A 25,141-nucleotide genomic window follows, 5' to 3' on the forward strand; every position below is an offset into this window, starting at 1 on the left:
ATTTTTCTTGGTATACACCTTTAGTACTCATATACTACAGTGCAGCTTCCAGTCCTTGATTGACTAATGGGAACAGGCTTGGAATAGGGGAAGCACACACAGTCTTCCCATTTCCTGTAACAACTCCATGTGAATGGAGATTAGCAGCTCTGTGGGGACACCAAAATAACCTTTTCCTTTCTGTCAAAAAATAATAAATTGGCATCAGAGATTTGGAAAGTTTAAACAAAAAAATCAAGTTATTTACAAGAAATAAATCAGGAAGTTTTTTTGGCAAAGGATAAAATTGAAATTATAGACAAGAAGTTGGTTTCTGAGAGGCTACTATTTTACAAGTTGTTTCAGATGATACAAGGTTCACCCATCTTGAATGCCTTCAAGTTGTTACAGTCACTTAAATTTTTCACAAACTATGGACACAACAGCATATAGATATTCAGTTTTCTGGTTGGCTCTCTAGGTAATGTACTAACAAAACCTTCATTTCCACCCTCATGTACTTACACAGTTCCTCCAACTCTATCTCTAAGACTCTCCTCTACAGTGCCTCACTTGGTGCTTATCAGAGAAGATCTTGTGGCTTTCCTCCTGAAAACCCAATCTTTTCTCTATTTACCAACCAAACCACCTTCAGTCACTTCACTGCCCCATATCTGGGTGGCTTCTCAGAGAAAATCAGTCAAGCCACCAGTGTGATGAATCAGTGTTACTGTGTTAACTCCAGGACCTTGGCATGGATTCCCTACATTAAATCTGTCCTTTCTGGCACTTAATCAGTGTAGCTCAGTTCCCTTAGAACTGGCCCCCAGTCTCCACAGAACAGAGCTACAACAGAACAACTGTTCACTCTGGCATTCAAATCAGTTCTCTCAGAATTTTCAGTGCTCTCTCTAAGAATGCACTGCAGTTCTCTCTAGCAAATCACATGGAGTTATCTGTTAACCCTTTGGTCTCTCAACATTCTACTGCCTGAATGTTCCTAAATGTCTGTAAATGTTACATGGGGTTTTCCGTAATATGCAAGAATCTTGTATTGCTGTTATCATTCTAGGAAATCATGATAATGACCCCAAACAGCAATTTTGTGTGTGTATTTGGCTCAGGAATTTCATTATGTACACCCCTAATGAGCAACATTGGGAATGGGGAAAACAGGGCATAGTTATGTTCCTGCATTCTGTGCTCCTGTACCCAGAAAGAATTCCAAAATGAATAGGTGATTCATCAGATGGGCACCCTAAGGTCTGGTACACCAATCAAATCTTAGGAGAAGAGTTTAAAAAAAAGGATAACTGGTAAAGGACCAGCTGTGAAGTCATCAACAAACCTGCACTAGCTGAAGATATGGAACCAGGTAAATGGGACAGCTGCTGCTCATAAGATTATTGGGAGCAGGTGTCCCACATTGAAATTGCATAGCATCACTGGATCTATAGTGCCTAAAAGTGCAGAGGCATTTAAGACTGCAACAGATGGTTTAGCAGTTTGTCACACAAGCACTGTAACAATAAAGAATGCTTTTTCTTGTAAAATGTGAAAACATTTAAAAGAAGGCAAATACAAGCTGTGTTTACTAATATACTTAGTTGATATGTTTTGGGTCAACATCTTAGTTTTGAGGCCAAGAGGCCAAAATTACAACTTATTGCACTTTTCACAACTTGTACATGAATGCTGGTTCTCCCCCCATGCACACCACCCCATCTGTTAGAATGTTTCATCAAAATGGAAATTGGCAAACTGTGCCATGCTCTTTGAAAATGATTAAAAAAGATGTCAAAGCTTGTTAAGGTCAGTGAGCAAAACAGTGTGAATTGCATGGCATTATGGAATTATTAATTTAAAATTTTATATATGAATAAAAGCATCTGGTGAATGAATAAGAGTAATTTCTTCCACTTGGCTAATTTAAATGCCAGCTGTCTCTGTCCTCAACCATATTTTCTAATAAAAGCTTTTATAGAGCCTAGTCTGTTCCGCACAGCACAAAAAAAGATGTTTGTAGGACGTCTTTGAAACGAGGCGACTGCCCCAAGACATTTGCTCTGCAGATTCCGATCCTGGGCACCTTTTCACCCCCAAAAGAATATAGTTGTACTCTACTGGTCCTGTTTATTCCAGCAAGATTTAATTTTCTTTTTATTATTTTTTTTTAGAAGCTGTCTCTATAGCTACACAAGAATGTCAGCTGCTCAGGAGACCTGTCTACCTCCCATTGAGATGCATTGGGTTGACCTGCCCTCTGTGGACTGACTTCATTTTTTCGGGGGGGGGTTACTGTACAGAAAAGCTAACAGCACATGAAAGTCAGTCTGCAGAGAGCAGGGTCAACCCAATTCTTCTCAATGGGAGGTAGACGGGTCTTCTGAGCTTCTAAGATTCTCACATTTGTGTCTGTGTAGCTGCAAAGATTGCTCCTTGAAAATAAAAAAATAGAAAAACTATATATTGCTGGAATCAGTAGGACCAGCTGAGTACAACTGTGTACATTTTGGGCTGAATAGGCACCCAGGATCAGTGTGTGCCGGGCAAACGTACTGGGGCTACCTTCAGCAAATGGTGGCAGGGAGAATCCCTTCAGCTGCACACAAAATGTCAGGTGCAAGCAGAGGGTGAAACTGACCAGAGAGCAAAACAGTTGGGCAGGAAAAATAGGATGTGCATTCTGCAGAGCCAAGCAGGAGACATCTTGTAGGAATCTTAGGGAGAAAGGTGCACTGTGAAGTGTTCTCCAAAAAGGATGACTTGAGCTAAAATAACGTGTCCTGAGGACATCTTGGGAAGAAAGTCTTGTCAGGACACCTTTTTTTTAGTTTCCCCAGGATGTCTTATTTAGGCTGAACAGAATGGACTCCTACCTGGTTATGAAAATGCAGACTTTATGGAGAGTGCAATGTCTAGGTGCACAAGGATTTCAGCCTATATCCATATGTGTAAATCTGTTAATTGAGAATATAAATGCTAAACTTTGCAAAGTCTCTGATGGATTAAATACCTTTAGGGGGATCTTTGGAGTTGCTTGGATGATCAAAATTAAAAGACAGAGGGATAGGCATTGCTCTTTTTTCAGTTTTTATTTAGTGAAATCAGGCTATTTGTATTGAATCCCAAGGTGAATGTCAAAATTTATTTTCCATCCATTGGGAATTTTATGTTGATCATTTCTTATTCATCCCAATCACTAGTACCTATTGTGCAATTTGATTTTCTGATCATGGGCAACCATAATAATTGATGATTCATTTTAGTTTACATGCTAAATTCAGATTCATGATGCTTCTTGTATTCACTAGAAGCCGCTACCCCTTGCTTTTGAAAAGGTTCCTGGAACAGCAAGTTTTATTGTTAAATTGTATTGTTTTAACAGTGAATTATTGGATTGATGTTTTTATTAATATAAGTTATGTGTGCAAAATTGATTCTATTTTGTAATCCGCCCTGAGCCCCACAAGGATAGGTAGGATATAAAATCCAATAATAATAAAAAAAGATAGCATGATGCTAGTCAATCAGTTAGGGGCCGAGCTATTTAAAATCAGCACTCTCTCAGCTTCCTACTTTTTAAAAACAAGAGGAGTTTGCCTTCCAATGTGCATGAATACTCTAAGACTTGCCTGAATTCTCCAAGTAAGTGTGTAATTAATAACAGAATAGTACAATAGTGAAGATAAAGAGAAGAAATTAATGTGAAGAAGATAAAGGCAGTCATTTTTTATAAATCAGAAGTACTTTGTCCATGGCTTGTAGACAGCCACTGTTACAATTATTATCAACCAAAGAGCCATATTCACCTCCAAGAGTCATATTCTAGCACAAGCCCTGCATCTCATGAGAGCTCACTGCTTAACAATTTATTTGGTGACGGCTGTCTCAAGGTGGAAACCACCTGCCAACCAGGCTAGAGCCTTTGCAAAAGCAATCCCAGGTAAGTAACTCTGATGAATAAATGGCCTATGGCAGGAAATGCAGTTGTAGTTGCAAAGTGAGTTCTTTCTGACCTTGCCTGCACTCCACTGTTGTCTCCAGACTCTGACTGACTCTGGACTGGGTTCTTAATCTTGACTCTCAGCTTCTCCTTATTGCTATGTATATTCCTGGCTTTCGACTGCTGACTTAACTGAAATTGCTCTGGACTGTCCCATGAAGTTGGTATCTGTTTGAGTTATTACTTGCTGATTAAGGTTAAAAAGTTGTCAGTACAGCCACAGCTCTGAGCCTCCTCAGTGCTGTGTGTTGCTCTGGCAGCACACCAGCCCCATCCAGCCTGTACAATCATGCAAGAAGGCAGATGAGTGAGTGAGCAGACACCATGGTGAAGGCTGGCAGCCCAGCTGGCCAAGGTGAAGGCAAGAAGTTGCAGAGACTGTGTGCCTGGGACCCCTTCAGGCAGCAGCAAAGTTTATTAACTAAAGCCAAATGCTGCACCTCATCTTCCTGCGCATCACAGCTATTGCCACAGGGGAGGAAGTGTGCCAATGAAAACTCTCCCCTTCCCCCCCCCCCCCGGTCTGGCTCACCCCCACCAAGCCTTCCTAATTGAAGAGGGCCTATGAAAGCTGGGCTGTGGCATCACAGTCAAGTGGGAGGTGAGCACCAAATATACCCCTTCCCTTAACTCCCCCCTGCCTGACTTCCATTGCCCCAGTGCAGCTTCCACAGGCCCTCTTCAATGAAGAAGACCTGTGAAATCCATGCTGAAGCATCAAAGGGAAGTGGTTTCATTGATGCCCCCTTGGCCTGACCTTCATTGCTTCAGTTGGGCTTTCTCAGGCTGCCACACTCTTACCTTCCCCCTAGCCCCTTCCCTTCCCCCATCCATAACATTTTTACCATGGATTATGAATTATCTGTTATCTCTCAAGTTCCACACTGTGTTAAATCTACTTAAGTTGCCAATGATACTTCTTATTTTGTCCATCAAATTCAACCACACCTGGTTTAGGCTTCCCTAAGGGGCACTGAAAATAGATTTCTACATTAATGCATTTTTGCAATGCAAGAATATCACACAATTTTCTCTCCATGTATCCAAAAGCCCCAAGAATTCCTTCTGCATTTGAAATTCTGTTTTGAGCTCTTCCTGGTGCTGTAATAACAGCTTATGCCACTGTAGAGGTCACTTCCTCTGCAAACGGTCTAGTCACATGCTTAGCCCAAACATATTCCTTTTATATTTATTTTCACTTCAGTGAAGGCTCATGGTGGAAAGGTATTCTGGCATATCAATGAAGAATGAGTCACAGCTGCTCTGTGGTATCTAAAAACAAAACGCCAGTGCAATTGTTCGCTTTTCATCTTTGCACATAACCAAAGGCTAGTTCTGCAGATTTAACATTTTCTGTAAAATAGTGTCCTTTTTCTCTTCTAGTGAAGAATCTTGTTTCTAGTACTTTGGGGGAAATTACAACATTTTAAGCTTTTGTTTCACTGGAAATCACAAGGGATGCTCACTTTGCACTTTCCTGATTGGGGTATATAAATTCATTATTAGGAGGGTATGTGGGTTATTGTCACCTGACTGTACAAGACAGTATATTATGCCAAAAGGTGTAGAGGCACTAATAAAAGTAATAAACAGACTTTACACATCTCAATAAATATAGGATTTCATATTGAAGCAAAGGGGCATAATGCACTCTGACAGCTGAGACAAGTAATGTAGTGGGTGCATTTATTGATAGAGTAGGCTTTTCTTTTTCTTTTAAGGTTGAAAATAAAAAAAAATGTTTCCATGGCAACTATTATACTACATAATCCCAATGTAAAAGAAAACAGGTAAATTTGTTTTATCAGGAAAAAAAATTCAGATACTAGTGTCTAGGTCTATGGGATTTTCTTCTTTATATTGGGAAAGTGTTTTTGGATGTAAAAAAGAGTGTAAAAGATTTATGCTTAGCACCAAGAAGTTCTAAATGTCTGATCTGGGTTTTTGTACAGCATAAGTACAATCTAGGGTTTCAGATTTATGAGGAACCTCTGAATTAAAAAAAATAATAAATCATCATGTGGGAAGCAATTTTATGTCTCAGACTTTATTATTTCTTAATTTTGTTTAATATCACAGTTGCCAGGTCTTTAGCTGGTTGTTGACCTTTCATTACAATTTGAGCATCACCCAGAGGTCTAGGACATTGTAATGTATAGGCATAGTATTGGTGCAGATCCCAGCCAGGTTGCCTTCTGAATCTGACAGATGTTGATTTTGTTGATTTGAGGACATTTCAAGTGCTGCCCTAGTGGTTTTGGAATGGCTCCCAGGGTGCTGATTACCACTACGATGACCTCCACTGGTTTGTGCCATAGCCACTGAATCTCAATTTTCAAATCATGGTATTTAGTGATCTTCTCATATTCTTTTTCAGCAACCCTGCTGTCATCGGGTACTGCTATGTCAATGATGGTCATTTTCTTGTCCTTGATCACTGTCATATCCAGTGTATTATGTGCCAACATTTTGTCTGCTTGGATTTGAAAGTCCCACAAGATCTTGATCTTCTCATTTTCCTTGATTTTCTCTGGACAATGCTCCCACCAGTTTTTAGCTGTGATTTTTGCATAAATTTCTGCATAAATTCCAGTGGATCATCTTGGCTATTGAGTTGTGCCTCTGTCTGTACTCAGTCTGGGCAATTTTTTTGCAGCAGCTGAGTACATGTTTTTTGCAGCAGCTGAGTACACAGTTTTTTTCAGCTATCACCACCACCACCACCACCACCACCGTCGTTAGGTAGTCGATAGGTCGTTAGGTAAATTAAAATTAGGTAAAATGCGTCACCGTTAAATGATAGATACCGTCGTGCGTTAAAATTAGGCCGTCGTCGTCATCATCATCATCATCATCCAGCCTTTTTAAAATCCATCATGAAAGAAGAATGAAGCAAGAGGTCCCTTCCTGACATCCCTATGAAGAGAAGTATACACATTGGAGAGACCATGTAGCCGTATCACCCTCCTGGCTTGCATGCTATAAAATCCTGTAAAGCAATGTGAAACGCTTGTATCGTTTCATGGGAGATTGCAAAACAACACCCTGGAGATCAAAGCGGGGACTATGTAGGAGGGGAACCAATCTGTAGTCCCCTTTATTAACATCAGCACAGGATGTTTGAGAATGAAAAGTCATGATATAGGTATGTTAATTTTTAACTGGACTCTTGATTTAGGATCCACATAGGTTGAGGTCAAGACACAAGTTTAAGAAAGTCTTTCATGAAAATAGTTTTACTTAGGGGACAAATCCAAAACCATAGTGTAAGAGGAATTTTTTAATGTATGAAATTGATGGGGGAGGGGAGGTTGTATTGAGCTCATGCAAGTTAACCCAAAGTCCTCCTTCTTCCAACTGATATGTAAAATGACCAGGCAAAATAATGAACCCAGAGTAGCAATATGTCATTTTCTCTTTAAATTTAAAAACGGCCTCAGGTTCTGAAGTCAGACGATGCTTGTCTATTTAAGACTGTGCTGCTTTCAATGTACAGGAAAATTATGCATGTATTGGTGTAGTGGATGTTTCTATATTAAAATGGTTCCTTTAGGCCATAATCTCTTGATGTTCTTAGCACCAGTCTTTCTAGACTTCTATTCTGTTTTTTGTTAAAGTCATGAACCTTTTTTAATTTTTAAATGCTGGCTAACATTTTTTACATAAGAAAATAGATAACATCCTTTGTTAGTGCAGAATCAGAGAGTTATTAATAGGATTAAGATTATGGAATCAGAGCAGCCACATGCTCCAATGGTCCCTATTTCCAAGGTGCTGTATGCATTATTTGCTACTTGTCCCTCATATATCACAGTTCCTCATATAAAACAGTTCCTGTTTTGCCTCTTGGGGTTGCCTTATTAAAATGGTGTTAGTGTGGGTTGCTAGACTTTGTCACAGACAAGGTTTAGCTCTTCAAGATTTCTAGAAGTTAATCTCTGAGTGAGCCAGGGATAAATCTTGTCTCTTAGCATATATCCTGTAAAGGCATGTGTTCAGATTGTCAGTTTGCACACAGACAATGCTGGGGTATTCTTTTTTTAAAAAAACCCTGTGAAAAGGCTACAAATAGTGTTATGTACTCATTAACACAATTCATTCAACTCTGTGTTAGTTCATAAACATATAAAGGTATTTATACTCATACATATAAAGGTCTTAGTATAACATCATGACATATAGACAGCAAACTTTATAAACAGTATTCATAATATAGAAAAAAGACCATGTTCCTAATGGAAATGCATATACATTCCAACAGTAGATAACATAATAACTAGTCTACATACATAAAATTGGAAAATAGAGTCCATATACAGAAGGAATGGAAGAGCCTAGCTACTGAAGAGTGAAGTCCATATTAAGATAAAAGATACATCACAAAAAGCACAGCAGACAAGTATTTCCAGAATAATCAAGCCTGTTTCACAATTCTCCCTCAGCATACTGCTTCAGCAAATGCCCCAGATGACTAAAAATTCCAAGAGTTTTAAGATCAGTGATATCTGGAATTTACACTCAGTATGTTTTTCAAATATATCTTTAATCAAAAGAACAAACGAATTTGTGAAATAATGGCCATTTATGCGCTAATGATTCCTCTTTCCCACATTTGTGTTCTTCTGTTCCTAAGCTTTTCCTCCAGGGGAGTCTGGGATCATTCATCACTCCCCTTTTCCCGCTTCCCCCACCCTGTTCTTCCCAAAATCTGTGGCAGGGCTTCAATTACTCCCTGCAGAGGATTCAGCTTTTGCTGGCTTGATATTCTGTCTTCCCTGTTAGGTGATTCATAGGAGTGTTGTTTTAAATGTGCAAGCAGTGTTGTTTTAAATGTGCAATGCATAAACACAGCACAACACTCTTGTGTTGGTTGGAGGGGCACATGCCTATGGAGATCTGAGTCTTTCTTATGTCAGCTATTCTTTGGAAAATAAGATTTTGGTATCAAATCTTCTAGGTTCCGATGTTTCACATGAAGAATGCTGTGAGGGAAATGACAGAGCAAGCAGCAGAATGGGTAGAGAGTTGGCAGAGAAATGGAGGAATGTACCACTTTGTTCAGGGGAAAAGGTGGGAAGGAGGGGCATCAAAGCTTGAACGAGGCAGGCATGACACACTTGTTCATGTTTGGATTCCTAGTGAATTAGAAGAAAAGATTGAAGTTTGTCCACCTCAGGAGCACAGAGGTGTTGAAACAGTTGTGTAAATGAAAATCAAACTCCAATAATGCTGTAAATCTGTTGCAAATTGAAAATCTTCCCTGAAGTGAAGATGGGCTTGCCTCAAGGAGAAACTTTGTGCACAAATGGCTAATGGTGGCTATGATGAGGCATTGGGTGGAGATCCTTACAGTCCAATCTGCTGCTGCACCACCCCACCACCTCCAAAGGGCTTTCCAATGGTGTAGGGAGGCAGAAAAAAACAAAAACAAACAAACCCCTCCCTGGCTACTCAAGAGCCCTCCATAGGGGAAAACACTGCTGGTGTTCCCAGGGCTAAAGTTCAGTGGGAGCAAACTAATGTGGACAATCCTGCAAACAATGGAACAATCCTGCAAATGCCCCCAGTTGCATCAGCCTCAAGATTAGGCTAACGCAAGTCTAGACAGCAATCAGATGCTCCACAGTGTCCACCCAACTCCCTTTTTGACCCCCTCCCATCTGGTGTAAGTGGCACTTATTCCAGCTGGGAGATCAAACACATTAGTGGGAAGTTGCATTGACTCCAGTGGCCATTCATTGAAGTTAATTAATCGATAATTGAAGTTAACCAGTTAATTAATTAATGGTCTGGTGTGTGTGATTTTTTTTAAAGTTATGCTGAAGTTTTAATGTTTGAATTGTGCTTCTATGACCAAAATGCAAATATATTACTAAATAAATACATTCAGTAAAATTGGTTCCACATGAAGTCCAACTGTAGGGTAATCAGGCAATGTTTTCCCCAGAGTTTAAAGGGCAGCCTACAGAGATATGCTATGAGATACACGGAGGCAAAGTGCTCTTTTCTACATGTTGTGGAAATTTCAAATTATGGTTACATTCTGGCAAGCCAGCTCAGTTCTAGGATGCATAAGACAGCTATTTTCCTGAAGTTAAAGAAGCCTGGTGTGACGAATGCATTTATCCTGCATTCAGGTTACAGGGTGGAGTCGCCCCTGAAAGAGTTAAGCCCTGGCCAGCCCTGATTGGCCAGAGAAAAAAACGCAGATAGTATAAATACTGTCAGCGAGAGTGCTGAAGGGTTCTTGAATCTTGCGTCTTGCTTTTTGGTCTTTATGTCTTTTTGGCTCTGTGTGAGCTTCTGTGCCCTCGGGGACTTTTTGTAGCAGCGTGAGGTGAATCCGCCAGATCTCTCACAACTGTTGTTTATTAATAGCTGCGGAAGCTATTGAGTCAGCTAAAACCCTGAGGTTTGGAGGAGAGTGTCCGCCCTCAGGTGTTTTGTTTTTGAGGGAAACCTCTATCAGTCTATAAGTCTGTCCTCCAAGTGAACACCAGTCTTGGGAGGCCCAGTTCCTGTGGCAGAGAAGCCAGATTTTGGGAGTGTGGGAGAGGGAGGCTGTATGCCTGAATCCCACTGGGCGTAGACTGGGTGTTTTATTTTGTGGTGAGGTACAGCAGACTGAAGTTTTTATTTTATGAGGGAGTGTGAAACCTCTAAAGCAACATCTTTTAAGTAACATCCTGACTGAAACATCTTTTTATGAAGTAAAATCTGAAGTAACGTGACACCTGCGAGTGCTCATGTTTATGTTGAAACTTAAGTGAAGTGCCTGAAACCATTAAGCTTTAAAAACAAACTTACTCTGCAACCGTTAAGCTTTAGCAAACTTTCTCTGCAACCAATACGCTTGTTTCCTCTCCAGTTTACCTGAGAAGCCTCTGTTAAAGCCAGCAATAAAAGTTTTCAGTTTTTGTTCATCTTATAAACCGCTCCAGTTTATTATTTCTGTCTGTGTCTGTGTGTTCCCCAAACAGAAGAATGGTGGCCGTTAAAAATCAGTATTGAGTGGGCTATATATATAGAAAGAAAGTTTATTTTTGGTGGCAGCGAAAAGAATATTTTTGGGTGGCAGCGCAGGAAAGAATATATAAGCGCCTTCTTTTACACCTGGGTCTGGCCGGTGCCTGAATGAAAGCGGTCCTGGGATCTTACAGAAGCGATCTTGAGTTCCATTAGGAAGAAAGGTAAAATTGACATGCCATAAGTAAAACAAGTATTATAGAACACTCTAACTTAGTGAGATAGAAATCTGAAAAAAGTTCTTTTATGCATGCTATAACAGAATATTTATCTGCAGCATGTGCCTTCAGAGGCTGCTTTCACACATCATTGGATAACGCAGTCTTGATGCACTGTAGTAATTGTGTTTTCTCATGTGAAACAGGAAAGTCTAGTTGCAAACAGTTGTTGGAGTGCATCAAGAGTGCATTATCCAATATGTATGAAAGCAGGCAGAGAATCCGGATCTACAGCATCTCATTCTCAATATTAATCCTTCAAGCATGTGATGGAAGTTGCCTGCTTCCACATTTTGGTAAGATCCAAAACAGACTCCTGTATCTCTCCCATGAGCACAGATCTCAGCTGTCAGAGGCAATTTAAAAAAAAAATTGTTAGTCACCTTAAGTGCAGGAAAATAAAATGAATGTAGACAGGTAAAAGAAATGCTAGTGACTGGCATCATTTATTTATTTTATTTATTTATTTCTTAAATTTATATACCGCCCGATCCCCGAAGGGGATCTCACCTTCTCTGAGAGGGACTTTCTGTGGGCAGTTATAAAATCAACTACCTTTGTCCAACTCACTTGAAAGTTGGAGGCTATGTAGATTAAAGGGAGTACTATGTTCTGCGTAAATCTGGTGCCATTCACTTTATAAACAGTTACCCAGACCCTCCAATCGCTTCCATGTTGAAAGCGATGGTCCTGAAGCACTGCAACCTGAAAAACCATATGGATTTAAATCCTGAACCCCCCAATTATGTTTGTGTCAGATATGGTGGGTTCAGGATTTCCCCCAAACCCCAGACACATTTTGGCACTCAACCCATTACTCTCTATCTTATGGAAGAGCAGGGTGTAAGAGTCTGTTACTCCAGTCAATAACTGAGATTCAGGAAAGGTTCAAGAGCTTTTATTGAACTGTGTCAGGACCTTAGCTGCAGAAAGCCAGATCTGGGGGCTCAGGCTTTCCAGCTACCATATATCTCCCCACTCTCCCCACTTCGTGGTTCTCCCCCCTCCCTTCAGTTCCCACAATATATAGCACTAGTGGGCCTGGCCACGCTTCACTGTGGCTGGGGGGGGGGGATCAGAAGGGCGGCAGGGCTCCCTGGGTGCAGAGGATGTGGCTCAAGCGTGCGTGCGAGGGATGTCGGCGGTTGCTGCTGGACGTGCCGGGAGGTCCCGTCCCAGGGCCGACGCCTGTGCAAGTGGCTTGCGGTTGGCTGGGTCGGTGAAGTTTCATCATGGCCGGGGGGGGGGTTAGAAAGGAAGGGAGGAGGGAGGGTAGAGGGCTACCGTGTGTTTCCTGTGGCAGGGTTGTGAACGGTCCTGGGCGTTTGGGCGTTAGGGCGTGACTAACAAAGTCACGGTTAGCTTTTTATATATGTAGATAAGAAAGGACAGTAGTTAGATAGCATTGTTATGTGTTCCAAACTCAAAGACAGTTATAGAACACATTCCAGGCCCCAGGGAGGGGGAGGAATGAGGAATGCATATTTCACTAGTAACAAGTAGTGATTGAAACAGAATGTGCCATTAACACACAGATAACAGCAAGTGCAGGTGTGACCTTGGCACCAGCCCTGCATTGCCAGGCTAGGCGGAAGCCAGACCCAACACAAGGTCAGGAATCTCTCTGCTGACTCTGCAGTTCAAATATAAGAGAACGGGAACTTGCTGAAAGAATGTAACACAAATCAAAACCTCTCTTCCATTGATGTGGTCCAAGCAGGAGGAAGCTATGAAAGTCGAATAGAAATATGTTATCTAACACTTGAAAAAAAATGTGATATTTGGAATTGTTCTCAAAACATTCAATAATCCTCTCAAACTACTACTAAAATATATTTTACTAGATAATCAGTATTTTGTTTAATTTTAAATGTGTTTTTCATCATATAGGTACATTTGAAACTGGAGGTGAGAAAATGCCAGAATAGGATACAGATTTTTGACCATCTATTCTAGAAACAATTCATTCTAAAAACAGACAAACTCTGTAAAAATCTCTTTGCCTTATCAGTATAACATAAATCTACTTGCATTTCATCTTGCTTAAGCTTTTTTTGTTTCAGAGGCAGCTGTGTGGGGAGATTTTGGATACAACCATTTAACCATGTATGATTTTATATATTTTTCTCTGAATAGATTGGGTAGCTGAAAGGCCTGGTATGGCTCAGTAGGCTGTATATGGTAATTTCCCCCCAAAACATTTGACTGGAATCTGGAAATGCATTATGTCTGTGCTGGATTGTAAATGATTGTTCAGTAAGTAGTTTATTGTCCGTTGAATCTTTTCTCTATAGAGATCATGTTTTTCTTTCATGTTTGTATTGGCTGTAAAAAAGTTTTGTTTACTTTTCCAAGTTGCATGCTGGGCTGAGGGACAAGGGGTGGATTTGCATGTTTTTTTCTTTGTTTTTTTTTTACTTTTTTTTTACTTTGACAAGCCTCATGGGGCTGCAGGGGAGATAGATTCGCCAATCCACCCGCCCCCCCCAGCTACCCCACGAGGCTTGTCAAAGTGAAAAAACCCACAAATTCACCCCCCTCAGCCAGAGCACAGAGCTTGGAAAAGTTAAAAGTTTCATTTTTACTTTTACAAGATGCGTGAGATGGTGGTGGCAGCGGCGGGGGGTGGGGGACTTGGATGCCCGAATAAGTACGTGCCGATTCGAATACCTTGTATTTGGATCGGCCAGAATTCGAGCAGGATGTATTCAGGCCAATTGTGGCCCAATTCCGTCTAAATGGGCATGGATTTGGCCCAAATCAGCTATTTGTTTAATATGAATCTCTAAGCCTACCCACTAATCAACAGGCACTGGGAGCAACAAATGTTTGCATTGGCTTAGGAAGTACCTGCAGTTGCTTGAGAGACTTGCTCTCCTCTTCTTTTCATTCTCCCTTTTTTTTCTGTCTTAATTCATGGCCACTTGAGAGACTCTCTCTCCTCTCCTTTTCGTTCTCCCTCCTTTTTTCTGTCTTAATCCATGGTTTCTCCCTCTGTGTTTTATCCCACTGCAATCAAAGTCATGTCTCTTATCAACACAGAAAGGGCTTGGGGTGCAAAGTCATTTAAAAGTGAACTAGTGAAAGTGAGTGAGGGAATGCGGGGAGAATTGGCCAATCAGAACTTGGGAAAAAGAGGTTGTCCATGCACGTGTGGAAGAGATCACGGAAGAGATCGCAGTGCAAATGGAAAAAGATGTGGGCTTATGCAGAAACAGCTGGGCATTACATCCCAGTGCTTCCTCAACTCCTTGGAAGAATCAGGGAGCCATGAAGAAGGAGAAACTGAGACAAATCAGTTATGGTATGTAAGATCCCGGTTCGACCCCGGGATATTTTGACCATGTAAAAATGGCCTTTGTTTCAGTTGAGTGGTTTTTGAGAGAGACTAATCTCACTTCATTCAGTGTGGCTTATTCCATAGGCAGAGCTACTATGGGGCCGGGGGGGGCAAATGCCTGGGGCGCAGGCACAGGGGGACAATCGCTCCCCCACCTCTCCCTTCAGTCTGCCTCTGTGGCCCAGAGCAGTCTCTGCAGCCCGGAGCAGCCTCCACAGACTGGAGCAGGCTGCTCTTTTAATGGTAAAAGGTAAGTGACACATGTTTGGTGGGGCATGGGGGCATGCGAGGGAGGGGGCACGGGCACCATTTTCCCTTCCTATGGCACTGACTTATTCCTGAGTAATTTGTGTCTCATCTGATCCTCCCTGTTCATTTTTTGCATCATATCTTATTGTGCAATTTATGATTTAAATCATAAATTAAATAATACCTGTTCTTCAATCATCTTGGCCCTTTTCCTTTACTCTGTTATCTAATGAACACATATTGTATTCGGGGTATCAGGAAGCCAAGTGATTTCTTTAATTATAAACATTCGGTTTGAATCATCAGAGATAAGCCATTTGAAAGGACTAGAACCACTGGTAATTAAAATTAATTTTGGAAAATCTGAGCATCCTGTATCAAATCAAAACACATTGTAGAACACTTCACCTGCAAGCACTTGAGACAAACCTGGCAAAACATGAAAGAGCATTGCGACACTTCAAAAATGTAACATATTTATTGTAGCACAAGGATTAGTGGACTGGGGCCCACTTTATCAGGCAAATGGATTTTTTCCTCAGTTGGAAAATATATGTATATGTTACCCTTGCAATTCTTTAGCTATTTCAAATTATATTTAAAAGAAATATTGCTAAAAATTACCTGTTAAATCGCTGCTATGCCAGCAAGCCAGCCAGAAATTCTTAGATTAGAATTTGTGGAATAAAATAGTGACAGTTAAAAAATATACCATTTATTATTAAATAATGGCAATGCAGAACATTTTAATGTTTTTGATCCAAAGATGACTTTTTCAGGAGCAGATTTACCACTGTCTCCTTCAACCCTCCCAGAAAAGACCCATGAAGACAAGAACAGATTAATTATGCCTCTCAGGAGGACCTGAACAGTGTCTCTACTGGCTTTAACAAGCAAGGCAAGCACTGATCCCAGAGGCCACTGGCGTAATGCCCATTGGGCAAGGTGGGCAGCTGCCCAGGGCATCACCTTGTGGGGGGCATCAAAATGCTGGGTTCATTTTTGAGTATTTTAGTGGTTTTTCATTTTTGGCCTGCAAGGGGCGCAGTTTTTAGGATAGTGGCACCAAAATTTCAGCGTATCATCAGGAGACTGTCCTTATGCTACCCCCCCCCCAAGTTTGGTGAGGTTTGGTTCAAGGAGTCCAATGTTATGGACTCCCAAAGGGGGTGCCCCTATCCCCCATTGTTTCCAAAGGGAGCTAACAGGAGATGGGGGCTACAGTTTTGAGGGTCCATAACTTTGGCCCCCCTGAACCAAACTGCACCAAACTTGGGGGGTAGCATTAGGGCAGTCTCCTGATGAGACCCTGAAAGTTTTGAGACTGTGCCTTCAGAAATGTGCCCCCCCCACAGCAGAGGCGGACCGCCCATTGGGCAGAGTGGGCAGCTGCCTTGGGCGACGGAATTGCTGGTCACATGAGGGGCGACAAAATGTCTGACCGGCCCCGCCCACTTCGGACGGTGGCTGGCCTGGTCAAGTCACCCGAGCAGCCAGCAGGCTGCAGGTCACTCACTGATGACGTTGTGAGTGAGTCACATGGGAAAGAGAGCTCCACCTCCGCCTCCGCCTCCTCTGCAGTCCCGGTCCCGCCCATCTTCCCCAGCCTGAGCCTGCCCAGCCCAGCCCTTGTTGGCCCGCCGCAAGCACAACTTCCACCACTCGCAAATTGGAGCAGCAGCCGCCAGCCGACACAGCAGCCGCTGTCCAAGGGGTCTTCCACATGCTGCCGCCGGCCATGGAGGCCTAGCCTTGCCCTCTGCCACCCGCTTTCCTCTCCGGGCTGGGGACCAGGTCACCCCGCGCCAGGGCAGGCCGCCCCGGAGCAGCAGCCGCCAGCTGGCAGGGCAGCTGCAGCCGCCGTCCCCAGGGGTCCCTCACATGCTGCCGCTGGCTGCAGCAGCCTCTCCTCTCCCTCTGCCACCCGCTTTCCTCTCCGGGCTAGGGACTAGGACGCTCCCATGCGCCCGGGCAGGCCGCCCCGCAGCAGCAGCCGGCAGGGCAGCCACAGCCACCCACATCCCCAGGGGTCCTCTACATGCCACCGCCGGCTGCTGCGGCCTCTCCTCTCCCTCTGCCGCCCGCTTTCCTCTCTGTCACATGCCCAGACAGGCTGCCCCAGAGCAGTAGCTGCCAGCCAGTAAGGCAGCCGCCGCCCCAGGGGTCCCCCACATGCCGCCGCTGGCCGCCGCAGCCTCTCCTCTCCCTCTGCCTCCTGCTTTCCTCTCTGGCCATGGACCGGGTCACCCCCCCGCGCCTGGGCAGGCCGCCCCAGACCAGCAGCTGCCAGCCGGCAGGGCCGCCCCCACCCCCAGGGGTCCCCCACATTCCGCTGCCAGCTGCTGCGGCCTCTCCCTCTGCCGCCCGCTTTCCTTTCCGAGCCAGGGACCTGGTCCCCCCAGCGCCTGGGCAGGCTTCCCCGGAGCAGCAGCCAGCAGGGCAGCCCCCCCCAGGGATCCCCCACATGCCGCCGTTGGCCGCTGCGGCCTCTCCTCTCCCTCTGCTTCTTGCTTTCCTCTCCAGGCCAGGGACTGGTTCGCCCCCCCACGCCTGGGCAGGCTGCCCCAGAGCAGCAGCCGCCAGCCGGCAGGACAGCCGCCGCCCTCGGGGGTCCCCCACATGCCGCTGCCGGCCAGGAGGGGCGACGTGTGCGTTAGAGCCGGGAGGAGGAGGGGGGCCTGCCCGGGCGCGGAGGGCGCAACCTGCTCCCCAGCCGGAGAGGAAGGCGACCCATGGGGGGGCACCAAACTCAGGTTTTGCCCAGGGCTCAGGTTTGCCTAGGAACGCCTCTGCCCCACAGTCTGCAACCCCCATTGACAGCAATGCAGAAAACTCAATGCAGAACAAAGATTCTTGGGCAAATTTCTAGGATGTTCCTGCAGGGGGTGTATTTTTGGATGTATCGGCACCAACATTTCAGGGAATCATCTGGAGATGATGGCACCCCCCAATTTTGGTGCAGTTTGGTTCAGGGGGGCCAAAGTTATGGACCCTCAAAACTGTAGCCCCCATCTCCTGTTAGCTCCCATTGGAAACAATGGGGGATGGGGCACCCCCTTTGGGAGTCCATAACTTTGGACTCCTTGAACCAAACCTCGCTAAACTTGGGGAGTAGCATAAGGACAGTCCCCTGATGATATGCTGAAATTTGGTGCTGATATGTTTAAAAATGCACCCCCTGCAGGCACCAATGTCCTGGTGCAAAACAAATTTGGTCATGGTGGAGTGGCCGCCCATGGGGGGGGGGCATCCAACTCAGGTTTTGCCCAGGGCTACAGTTTGCCCAGGGCTGCCTCGTTATGCCCCTGCCAGAGGCATGTGGTAGGCTTCACACCTTCCAAGATCCTGTTGAAATCAGACTTGGAGAGATGGTGAACTGGGAATGGGCAAGGGGGCTCCAGTTCATTGACTGTATCAATGTTGTCAGAGGAATAAGATTTTGTTTGCAAAATAGCTTGCAAATGCCTCAAAGCTAATGACCGCATTTCTGTTTTTAGTAGAATCCTCTGAGAGGGCTGTCAAGATTTGGATTATCTAAACAATTATGCTGGGCAAGAACTAGTAGAATTCCTTTTTTGCAGCATTCATTGACACCTATAAGATGTTCTTTCCCCTCATCACAAGTACTCTACTCTAACCATCTGAGTCCCATTACTTCTTTTGTAGCTGCAAGGAATACCAAGGAGCTAGTTTGGAACAGGGGCAAAAAGGATTTTGGGGAGTGATCTTGTTGAAGGCTTCAGAAAGACAGTTATGCCAATCTTTCATCAGCTCATCCAACACTTGAAAACATTGGATCCCCCAGAGCATTTTGGAAACCAATTGGATCCATAAGTCTCTGCAGGTGAACATAAATGCACTCACCACCTAATCAAGGTGGGGTTAGAATGCCTAAATGGACCTTTAAGGAAAAATGGTCCAGTCATGACACTCTATCACTTTTGGTCTGTACCAAAATCATGTCTGATCATGACACTCTCTCATGTTTTGGTCTGCACACAAAAAATCAAAGGGGAAAGATCATTTTAACAGTATGGAAGTACTTCAACTTGACCCTTAGATTTTAACAATCAAGATTCTAGCTGCCTTTTATTGTGGCACAACTTCTTATTCTACAGACAGCAGCATTTGGACATATCTCTGTTCTGCAATAGTGTACATAAATCAAAATTTCTTCACAATAAGTGGGCTCTAATTGACATTAATTCTAAACTTGAGCAGAAATCCTGTGACAATACACATTATGCCCACATGAATGGCAAAAAAATTCTTTCTGATGGATGAGGCAACTGAAAATACTACAAAAAAAATGACTTGCCACTATTGTGTGAAGTGTTGGCCAAGAATCAGTGCAGTTCTCTGTATCAGCTCTTTATACATTCCTGTTCCTTAACAGTAGCAATTTGTTATGACAGACTTCGCTATTCAATGGGATCACCAAAAAATCAGTCATTTGTTAATAGGCATTCCGACAATTACATACTAATACAGTGGTGGCGAACCTATGGCACGGATGTCAGAGGTGGCACTCAGAGCCCTCTCTGTGAGGATGCGCAAATTGAGTCACCTCCCCCTCCCACATATCTAGGCTGGCCTGGGCCGCTGGGCTTGATTATTAGCATTAAACCTAAGACCTAGTTTTGGGGAAGCAGTGTAGGTACCCCTGTTAAGCGCTGTTAAACCCCACTGATTTTCATCCGAAGAACTAAAGCACAATCCTTTACCTGGGAGTAAGCTTGGTTGCTGGCAATGGGGCTTGTTTCTGAGTAAACCCTCCTAGGGTCGTGATTCACCCATTGGAAGAGTTGCACGGTTGCTTCAAAGCAAAGCCACCAACTACCACCAAGCTTACTCCCAAATAACGCGTGCCAAGGAGCCAACCGTTTTTTTAAACGAAAACCTCAGTATTTAGGTTAAATTGCTTGTTTGCACTTTGCAATAAATAAGTGGGTTTTGGGTTGCAATTTGGGCACTCAGTCTTGAAAAGGTTTGCTATCACTGTACTAATACATTCACTTAATGCAAACTGAACAGTGCAGCTGAAAATTAATCTCCTCAGATCAACTGCTTGATGTTCTAACTGCAATAGTGAAAGCTCTCTCCTGCATATCTCAAGAAAGTTAGGTGAAATGTTGATTCACATTTAGTTTATAAATATTTTTTTCTCTACACTTTCTCCTAAACCAGAAAGGATAGTAAAAAAGAATCTCAGGTGATAGAAAGGCAAAGGTACAATTCTGTGTAACCATTAAAAAGATTACTTGTTTTCTGAAATTCCCTTTACTTTTTCGGGACTTCTAAAGAGAAGATCTAAACATTATGCTGATTATTCATCGGCCATTTTTTAAATTCAATGCAGCTGTGCCAGAGCAGTGTCAGAGAGGCAGCACAAGGATAGGGTATGTGTTTTACCTTCCCTCCTTGATTACATCCTCAACCTAAATTGCATCCTTCTAACAATTGTATTTATCCTACCACAGAATAAACAGTTATGATCTAAGGGAAATCTAGATCAGGAAAACAGTGCAAGAAGAGAGTAAAATGACTGCAGCCCATTACACTACAATTAAACTAGACACTCCCTCGCCCAAGATGCATTTAGGGATTAAAAATTATTGGAAGGCCAATCATAGCTCTCTAGACATAATATGTGATTTAGTCTAAAGAGGCACGGTGAATGAAGGTGAGATATTTCCTCAAAATTACATGTTTTATTAACTCTCCATCTCAATGTCCCTTCCATCTACTTTTGCCTTTTCTGAATGCAGGGAAAGGGAGCAATTCTGGTGAGGTAAATGAGGAACTTAGGCCTTTTTTTTGCATGCACACCTTACCACAGATTTTCTTCATGGTCAAACTTGTGTCTTGAAAATGTTTTCCATAAAACGCAGCCCCGGACTTATCCAGGGCTGTCGTTGTGGCAGGAGATGCGGAGTAGAAAGTCCTATCTTCCCAGTAGTGTGCATGCGTATACGCAAGAAGGGATCACATGATGGGGCAAGCAGGCACTAGTGATGTGATGGGGGCCCTTGTCACATGTGTCGAAGGGGCATACACGCCTATAAAAGGTGGCATGCAGAAGGCTAGTTGTTTTGGTAGGGGGCACTTCACCCTCTCCCCATTTTTCATTGATTCCCCCTTTTTAAAAGTTCATCATTACAATACGTAGTTAGTGATAAGGTAGTAGAATAGGTATAGTTAGTAGTAAGATTAGGTGTTTAGTAAAGTTAGTTTAGTGTTATTGTTATAAAGCTGTGTTGTTCATTAGTAGGCATCAGTACTCACTCCAATAATTGGCAGTACTGGCCAGTCCCTAAACAGGATAGCACTGCCTGGGATGGCTCGCAAAAAATGGAAAAGTAACTGCTCTAAACGGGAAACCAGGGTGGCCTGGGCTTCATCAAAATCAGGGGCTATGGTGGTGCAGGTGGGTAGGGCAGCACGACCTCAGATCCATCAATCAACATTGAGTCTAATTGTGGCTCTCAACCTTTCTAATGTTGTGACCCTTTAATACAGTTCCTCATGTTGTGGTGACCCCCAACCATAACATTTATCCATTTTACAGATAGAGAATATTGATACAGAGAGTCTTAGGCGACCCCTGTGAAAGGGTCATTCGACCCCCAAAGGGGTCACAACCCACAGGTTGAGAACCACTGGATAGCAGGTCAGCCCTCCAATTCACAACCAGCAGAGTTGGCAGCTGCAGCTGGCCAGCTCGAACCAGGCCAAGTAATGGGCCCAGAGGAAGTGGCCAATCCACCATCAGCAGTTTACCCCAGGACCACAATTAGCCATGTATGTGGGCACACCAGTTGCAGGTGGCTGACCAGGGTTTAGCACACCCTTACCCCAGGACCTCAATTAGCCATATATGTGGGCACACCAGTTGCAGGTGGCTGACCAGGGTTTAGCACACCCTTACTGGGACCTCAATTAGCCATATATGTGGGCACACCAGTTGCAGGTGGCTGACCAGGGTTTAGCACACCCTTACCCCAGGACCTCAATTAGCCATATATGTGGGCACACCAGTTGCAGGTGGCTGACCAGGGTTTAGCACACCCTTACCCCAGGACCTCAATTAGCCATATATGTGGGCACACCAGTTGCAGGTGGCTGACCAGGGTTTAGCACACCCTTACCCCAGGACCACAATTAGCCATATATGTGGGCACACCAGTTGCAGGTGGCTGACCAGGGTTTAGCACACTCTTCCCAGCAGGTGTGCAGTTCTTTGGGGGCCCAGGTTTAGGCTATGCAGGTCAGTCAGGGCTGGTTGGGAGTCCTTTGTCCTATTTTGTACCTTTGAACAGTCCGGACTTGACTGGAGGGTCAGGTCAAGCTGGCTCAGCTTGGGTGGGTAGTTCATATGGGATTTGTGGGAATTGAGCCTTTTTGCAGGGGCTTTCTAATACGCTCATGCAACTATCACATTGCGTTGTGGGTAGGGCCACCCCTTTCCTGCTGGATCTTTGGGTACCCTAGCAGCCAGGCTACTGATGACACCAGAGCCACCATCCACGTCTGGATTTGCTAGTCAATCAGTTGAGATGACCGGAGGGCAAGGTCGGGGGGGAGGCGGAGGTCCTCCTGGTTCTCTAGATCATCCAGGTGGTTGCCGAGCTCCTCCTCCTCCAGTGAGTCATCTGAGGAGGAGTCTGGGAAATTCTGGGCACTGGGAGAACAGGTTCCCACTCTCCCCCCATGACTGGCTAGGAGGTGCAAGCCTCCCAGAGGGCCCAGGCAATGTCCTCATCCACAGGGGATCCTGACCATGTGGCAGCTTGGGAAGTTGGTAACCCCCCAGGGTCCCATCCAGTGGTGGGATTCAAGTAATTTTACAACCGGGTCTGGTGGTGAAAATCAAATAATTTAACAACTGGTTGTTTACAAGCACCATTTTAACAACCTGTTCTGCCAAAGTGGTGTGAACATGCTGAATACCACCACTGGTCCCATCTCTCCAGGAAACTTAAGAGGGCCCTGGATAGGTATTTCACTGACGTTTTTCAATTTTTAAGGTCAGAGGGTGATCAGGATGTCTGGATGTCCGGTTCATGGTCTGGTAAGAAAAAAGGATCAAACAAGGGAGCAGAGCATACCTTTGACAATTGGCTAAAAGGGTACGCTGAATAACTGACGCTAATAGGAACAACTTACCCCCTAAAGGCGTGGCATTTGATGGTTCATTTGACTCATGTCCTACAGGCTCATTCCTTGGCAGGGGAGGCTGCCGCCATAGAATATGATGAAGCGTTCCGCAGGAGCTCTTCTCATTGAGGTGGTTCCTGGTGGGACTTGATACATGATCAGACCGAGATGGTCATGGTCCATTCATTTGTAAAGGCACAAGGAGATGGGAAAGCGGTAGGAGATGGGAATAATAAGAGAGCGGGGACCATGCAGAAACCAGCCAGGCTTGTCTGCTGGGATTTCAATCAGGGGAGCTGCCAGTGTGTCAAATGCAAATATGAACACAGCTGCAATATTTGCTATGGCCCCATGCACGTGGGCAACGCATAAAAGGTCCATCTCTGCAGCCCTTTTGGTCTGACCGGAACCCTGGCTCTGGTGGCCCAAGGAGAGACAGCAGCAGCCAGGGTGGTCCAACCACTGCGCAGAAGTAATGAGGTTCTGCAGGTCTGTGTTCCTTGGCTCCTACTCCAATGTGTCTAACTCCTTTATGCAAGCTCATGGGGCTCATGGGGTAAAGACAGCCTTTGGGTAGCTTAGCTCCTGGGACCAACTCAATTTTACAGTCAGTGTTGCAATGTGGCGGTAGCAAATCACATTCTTTTTCTTCAAACTTAGGTCCCAGTAGGGTGGTGGAATGGAAAGAGTAGAATCAGACAGGCTGATGGTGGACGCCACTACCACTGCTTCCCCCTCAGCCACAACTAGAGGGGGAGGGCTGGAGTGAAAATGACTGCCACAAGGAGGATCTGTGAACCGTAGAATACGATCCACCTATTTAATGGTTGGATCGTGTTCCTCCAGCCAGGACATTTCCAGGATTACTGGGTATTTGGCTATATTACCAATAATGAAACTGCGGTTTTCCCAATGCTGGGTGCATTGGATTAGGACCTTTTCTGTTTTAAAAGCCGCTGGAGGCCCCTCCATCATGTGGCCATCTATTTGCAAAAGTTGAATAGTTCTACTAAGGGGAACAGGCATCAGACCCAGTCCCCCTACCACACTGGGGTGCATAAGGCAATGGGAGCAGCCCGAGTCTACAAGGGCTTGGACCATCATTCGAGTTCCTTTCAGGTGATTGGTAACAATCATCAGCAGTACTAAGGGCCTCTGGTTTTCACTCACCCATTCTGTAGCATGGGTAGATGGTCCTGGGCAGTGAGCATCTGCCATCAGTCTGACCTTCGGCAAAACGTTCTCGGCCAAACCCAACGTCAATCTTCAACGAACAACGGGTACAGTATTGGCAACGCTGGACTTGAAAGGCATCTGACTTGGAGATCCCTTTCTTGGGCTTGATTGACTTGGAGGTACTTGATTTAGTGGTGCATTGTGTGGTGGTTCCTTTAGCCACTGGCTTTGCCGGGAAGGAAACTGCTAGATGATCACTATTTCCACAGTACAGGCAGAGCCCCAGTTGGCGACAGAGGGCATGGAGGGTTTCTTTGGGTTCCGCAGGCTGGCGACTGGTGGCTTTACAAAGCCCTGCCAGGGCCATTTGCCCCTGATGGTGACCAAAAAGAGGTTTACTGTTGTAGCTTTTAGCATCCATTATCCGGGGTTCTGTTTCTCTGGTCAACATGATCTATTCCATCAGAGTATCAGGGTCGGCAAACCAGAGACCAACAATGTAATTCAGGGTTGAGGGCTTCTTTAAAGGCATACAGAAGCATCTGTTCTGGCCAATCGGGAATTTTGCAGGCTAAAGCCCGAAAGTTCTCCGAAAACTCAACAAGACTTTATTCCCTTGGCGCATACACATGATCTCTTTCTTGGCTTGTTCCCCCAGGAAGGGATTCTCAAACTGCCTATGTAAGACCATGATAAACTGCCTAAGGGAGTGAAGTTCTGGAGCTTGATGGTGGAACAGATCCACATACCACTCCACCGCAGCCCCTTCCAGCAAAGTTCCAACATCATGAACCCTCTCCACCTCGCTTGCATATTGTCTCCCATACTCTTGTATATGGGCATCCACCTGCACTAGGAAATATGGTAGTTGCTGTTGATAATATAATGAAGCAATCCCCACCCCCCATGTGTAAGGAATTCCATAGAAGCAGAAATAAAAGGCTCTTTGGTGTAAAAGACCGTTTATTCAGACATCTTAGAAAGCTCAAG

The sequence above is a fragment of the Sphaerodactylus townsendi genome, linkage group LG01, assembly GCF_021028975.2.
Source record: "Sphaerodactylus townsendi isolate TG3544 linkage group LG01, MPM_Stown_v2.3, whole genome shotgun sequence".
NCBI lineage: Eukaryota > Metazoa > Chordata > Lepidosauria > Squamata > Sphaerodactylidae > Sphaerodactylus > Sphaerodactylus townsendi.